This window comes from Muscardinus avellanarius, assembly GCF_963383645.1.
Source record: "Muscardinus avellanarius genome assembly, chromosome: 13".
Classification (NCBI taxonomy): Eukaryota; Metazoa; Chordata; class Mammalia; order Rodentia; family Gliridae; genus Muscardinus; species Muscardinus avellanarius.
In genome coordinates this window covers 99376418-99382852 of record NC_137799.1, presented here as the reverse complement: position 1 = coordinate 99382852, position 6435 = coordinate 99376418, and positions in this window count along the sequence as shown.

Sequence of the window (6435 nt, the reverse complement as noted above, 5' to 3'; positions counted from 1 at the left end):
ACAAGTTAGTGAGGCTGTTTCAAAAATAAAGTGTCGGGGATATACTTGAAGGCGGAATGCCTCTAGGTTCCATCCCCAGTACCACAAAGAAAAATAAAAGTAAAAAAGAAATAAAATGGGGCTTGAATGTACCTTGGAGGAAGAATGCCCATTAAATTAATCCCAAATACCACACACAAAATAAATAAAACCCAATCTGGTGGAGGTAGCACCCTTCCTGCTGTATGACAGGGTTGCAGCTGGGAAGAGAATACTGCAGGGCTGGAAGACTCTGGCCAAACTGAAGCCATTATCCCTCTTGATTTTAGTTCTAATAATGATAATATTAATGACATTTGAATATTGCTTTGATTGAGGATTGATATTTTATAATAATCTGAAAATTGATGTGAATATGATTGGAAGATGCCCTAAGATTTGTGCTGGGAATAGCATTAAGAAGAATATGACTATGAGAGAACTTTTTAAAAGCTACATTTTAAAAAGAGCTCTTTGCTCCTCTGCTTATAACACCTAATTCATTTAAGGCTTTAGTTATAAAAGGAAAAAGTTAACTTTAGGCAAATTATACCTACTGTGCAAGGCCTTTCATATGACTGCTTATAAGTTAGGGGGTCAACTATAGTATCCCCCTCAAGGGGCTAGCACTAATCAGAATACTTTTCCACCTCCAACTATCCTCCACTTTGCTGTACAGGAGCGATGATCATTGGAAAACACAGAGTTAATGTTACTGGAAAATGGCTTGATGTCAGGACTCTGCCGTTCCTATAGAGGGCTGGGCAGGCAGGGACCTTTTTGGTGCCTGCTCACTAAAGACAAAAGAGTTCTCTTGGTAAACAATTTAATAGGTATTATAGGAAATTAGATGTAGGCATTGTATGTTAAAGAAATAGAATAAGTTTAGTATAAATTTGGTGGTTGGGTCAAAATAAGTTAATAAAATACCTAGTAGTCAAAAATAAGAGATAAAATTAGCAGCTAATTTTAGAAGTAGAAATAGTAAGTTTAGCATTTAGTAGTTAAATATAAGTTTAGTTAAAGTTTATTATGTGTGATGGAGAAATTGGCTAGGCAAAGCCTCCCATTTCTGGTGTTTTTGATTAAAGATCATAAGAATTAAAAAAAATTGTACATTTAGTATTTTAAAATATAAAAGTAAAATGTTTTGTGCCCCTTAAAGATCTTTTAAAATCTTTGTGTTCATTTTAATGGAAAAGCCCCTTGTTTTCTGTACTTTCGTTTAGCTTTAGGTTTGAATGTGCTTTGCAGAGCTCCATTGTTAGTTAGGTTAATAATTAGAATAAAATTGATCTTTGTGTCTAGGTAACCAGAATGATTTGTATGACATTAATTTGGATAATTTTGGGTGTTTTTTTCAATCATGGTACTGGGATATGAGCTCACTGAGGCAGGTTGAATTGTTCCAAATAAAGTGCAAAATGTACCTAGATATATTAAAAACATGTATTGCTAAAAGTTGTTTGTATCCAGGTATTAAGGATATGTTTTGTCAAAAGTTGTTAATACCAAATATTTCTGTGTAAAAGCATACAAAAAACAAAAAACAGGAAAAACAAGTGGCTTCAAGGTGTGCCTGCTACATGGGATTCAGGTTAATAAAAAACTAGATGAAAAACAATTATGTGTAATGTGATTTTAAAAAACTAAATGAAAAGCAAAATACGTATAATGTGGCTTGCTGTAATTTGTCAGATTCATGTATAAATAAAGTATATTCTAGGGCACAGGCAGCACCATACACCTCCTTCAAGACCCCTGGACTGGCCGAGGCTGGACCCTGGCACCAATCCTAACCTATAATCATGAAAATAATTCTAACCCCAAAACTAACCATAATCTCAACCCTCACCCCTAACCTCAACTCTAGCCTCTAACTTTAAACCTCCAACTCACTAACCCTAACATTAGCCTCTAACTCAAATCCTAACCTCTAATCTTTAACCCCAACCCTAATCTAGATCCCATCCCCACCCTAACACTAACCCCACCCTATTTCTAACCCAAACTCCTTAATCCCTATCCCTAACCCCATAAAGCTACCCAAACCCTAACTCCTAACCCTAACCTCCTAACTTTAAAACTAACCCTGACTTCTTTCCCTAACCCTAAGCTCTAATCCTAACCCTAACTTTAATCCTAGCCCTTAACCTTCACCCCAACCTCTGACCTCAAACCTTAATCTTAACCCTAAACCATGACCAAACCCTAGATCTACTCTTACTTATTCCTGGCCCTACCCTACTTTCTAACTCCTAATTCCTAATTCTAACCCTACCCTAATTCTAACCTTGGCCCCAAACACAACCAGAACTGCCAAGACTTTGCTGCCCACCCCATCTCGGCATCTACATGTGTGAGAATTCATGTAGTCATCGGCGATTAGCCCCGAGAGAGGGCATCGGCTCTGGCCAAAAAACTCCTCCACTCTTAGATATTCTTTCATAACTACTATCCTTTTGGTAATGATTCTTTTAACTCTCGAAACAAATTGCTCCAGTGGAAAAAAGATTAGGACTGCGAGAGAAATTGAATTCATGTAAACTTTCAGCCTTGCTCAAATGGTAATTAGACGAGCCTTGTTCAAATGGTAATTAGAAGCAGCATTCCAGTCCACCTTTGACCTTCAATGCCTGGAGTTACAGCAACACCACCTGGTTAAAAATAGCTATGTCAAAACAAAGGACAGATAAAACAGATGTGTAAAGATGAAAGAAAGAAAGTATTTTGTATGAAGAAGAGCTTATCCTGAGATTGGCCCGAATGGGAAAGAGAGAATTAGGGTAATCAGAAAAGAAAAGAAAGTTGCAGAAGGTTAGTGATAGGAATGTGGATTATTAAAAGAAGGAAAATGCTCAGCTGCTAGAGAAATATATCTGACAACTAAATCTAAAGACCTCATGTTATTTCTTGGTGTCTACCTGCTAAACTGTGTCATGAGTTTGTTTAAGTTTTCAGACAGCGGATAGCATTGCAGACAAAATCCAGCAGACATTCATCGAAATTCCTTAAATCATCATAAAGGAACACGGATTTTCCTTAAGATAACTATATGAAAGCTGGAATCTCGGACTTCGTCCCCCATTATATATAAAGGAGAACATTGGACTAAGCCCTAGGAGTGAGAGCTCCGAAAGGGTTAAAGAAAACCCTTAAAAAAACAAACTGGACTTTTCAAGTGATCTTGGGTGTGACTTTTAGCCAAATAGAAGCCTCTGCAGCTGCAAGGCCAAAGGGGGCTGGGCTCCGAAGCACAAGACCCACCTGAGATAATGGGACTGATCTTAATCACAAAGACCTGGGATATCCCAGGTCTTACTTTTGTCTTGTTCAGGGTTGGTAATTTGCATGTGTATCTCTTTTTTGTACCTTGGGTGTTTTGCACTTCTTTTACTAGAAATTCACTGGGAGAGGGGAATATATAAAAAATCTTGTGTCCAAAATAAAGTGTTCAATTGCACAAGAAGCATTGATCCATGTCAGGTTCTTTTCCAAAAGCGCCGATCATAGGATTATTTTCCTAGGAAAGAACTGCTACAGATAAGAATCTGTGGTAAAATCACTCTATCCTTCCCCATCTTTACTGAGACTCGACCGCGAGCAAACTCGCGCCCCACTGGACTAGCTGGCCTTGGCTTTCAACACAGAACCCCAAACCTTACTTCAACCCATAACCCCAATCCCCATCCTAACCCTAAATTTAACCTCAACCTAAACCCGAAACCCAAACCTAAATCCAGCCCCAAAACTCATCCCAACCCAAACCCTTTTCACTTACCTCACAGAGCAGATGGGTGACTCCTTTTTTCAGTCCTCCGGAATAAATTCTCCCTGTTTTTCGTGTGTGTGTGTGTGTGTGTGTGTGTGTGTGTGTGTGTGTGTGTGTGAGAGAGAGAGAGAGAGAGAGAGAGAGAGAGAGAGAGAGAGAGAAAGGAGGAGGAAAAAAGAAAAAGAGAGAGACAGACAGACACTGGGGATGGAGCCCAGGGACATTCTACCTCTGAGCTGCATCCCAAGCCTTTCTTTTATTCTTTATTTTGAAACAGGGTCTCATTGAGTTGCAAAGGGCTTAAATAGTACCTGAGGCTGTCCGCAAACTGTGATCCTCCAACTCAGCCTCCCAAAAGCTGGAGTGACAAGCATGCACCACTACTCCTGGCTTGACTTCCTCATCTTTGTACTTGATTTCTCTTCCTTGGAAGATGATGCAGCCCTCTGGTGGCTTCCAGGTCTCTGCACCTCTGAAGTGGATGCCACAGGTTCCAGACAACACATGCTTTGCCCTTTTGGTGGCCGTTGGAGCTCAGTGCTGGATGCTACAAGTTCACAGTGAACTTGGATGCCCTCCTGCTTCTCCTGTGGAAAAAAAGTAAATTCAGTATTGCATATAATGTAAAGACTAAAATTCTAAAAATTCAAACTGAAGTAAATCACATTTCCAATTGCTTTCCCAAAATTGTAATAGGATATTCAGAAGCCATATCAAATAAAATAGATGCATATTAAATGTACAAAAACCCCTTTAAAAAAACTGAAGCTGGCCAGGCATGGTGGTGCACACTTGTAATCCCAGCATTCAGGAAGCTGGGACAGGAGGATCCTAGTTTGCAGACAGCCTCGGCTACTTAGTGAGCCCCTTTGCAACTCAGAGAGACCTTTTTTCAAAAAAGACTAAAAAATAGGGCTGAGGGTGTAGCTCAGAGGTAGAACAGCCCTGGGTTCCACCCCCAGTACCACAAAAATAATAAAAAATAAAAAATAAATAAATGAAGCAGGTGTGGTGGTGCACCCGTGTAATCCCAGCGTTCAAGAGGCTGAGACAGAAGAATTGCAGTTCTCAGCCAGCCTCAACTACTTAGTGAAGTCCTTTGCAACTTAGCAAGACCCTGTTTCAAAATAAAGAATTAAAAATAGAGCAGGGGGTGTAGCTCAGAGGAAGAATGCTCCTTGGGTTCCATCTCCAGTACCACATGAAAATTAAATTTAAAATTAAAAAATTGAACAAAATATGTCACCATGCTGTATGCAGGTGCAGTGAGAAATGAGAGATTCGAGAGTCCAGGGGTATGTGACAATTGAAGCCTGTATGAAGCCAGCAGTGGTACCCTCAGCACAGAAGTTTGACTGTAGGGGCACGCCATGGCCAAGCAAAAGTAACCTTTTTATAATAATAAGGGACCAATCAGATGCCTACACATTTCATATTTATCCAATCACCACACAAGCTATTATAAGCAAGACAAATATAGAAACCAATAAGCCGTTACCAGGGGGCTAAGGCGGGAACACACAGCTGTGACCATATATGGGGATTACTAAAGCCAAACAGAATATTGCAGTTAACTAGATCCTGTTTGACAGGAACCAGTTTTTTTTTGTTGTTGTTGTTGTTGTTGTTGTTTGTTTTGTGGTACCGGGGCATTCTACCTCCAGGCTAAACTTCCTAACCCTAACCCCAAACCCCTAACCCTAACCCCTAGCCCTAGCCTGTAACCCTACCCTAACCCCAACCCTAACCCCTAACCCCCTAACCCTAACCCCCTAACACTAACCCTAAACCCCTAACCCTAACTAACCAACCCTAACTCTAACCCCTACCCCTAACCTCTAGCCTATAACCCTAACCCTTAACCCCTAACCCTAACCACTAACCCCAACCCTTAACCCCAACCCTAACACCCTAACCCTAATGCCGACCCTAACCCCAACCCTAACCCCTAACCCTAACCCCAACTTCTACCCCTAACCCCAACCCCTAACCTCTAACATTAACCCTAACCCCTATCCCTAATCCTAACCGCTAAACCTAACCCCCTAACCCTAACTCTACCCTAATCCTAACCCCTGACCCTAACCCTGCCCCTAATCCTAACCCCCTAACCATAACCCCTACCCCTACCACCAACCCTAACCCTAACCTGTAATCCTAAAACCAACCTTTAACCTTGACCCTAACCCCCATCCCAACCCTAATCTACCCCTAAACCTTATTAAATCCTAATCAGCTCCTAACCTAAATCCTGACCCTTAACACACTTATCCTAATTCTAACCCTAATCCCAACCACCAATACTAAGTCGAAAACCAAGCCCTAACCGTACCCTAACCTGTAACTCCCACCCAACTCTAACCCTAACACTAACCCATTCACCACCCTAAACTCTAAACTAACCTTAACTTGCCCTATTTTTGACTCCTAACCCTAACCCCGAACCCTGACCTAACTCCTTCCTAATGCGTCACCTTAACCAAACCCTACACACCTACCCTAACTTGAACCCTAACCCCACCTCAACCCCAACCCTCACCCCAACACCAGTGCTTTTCACTTACCTCACAGAGGAGATGGTTGGCTCCTTTCTCTATCCCTGCAATGAAGTTTTCCGTGTGTGTGTGTGTGTGTGTGTGTGTGTG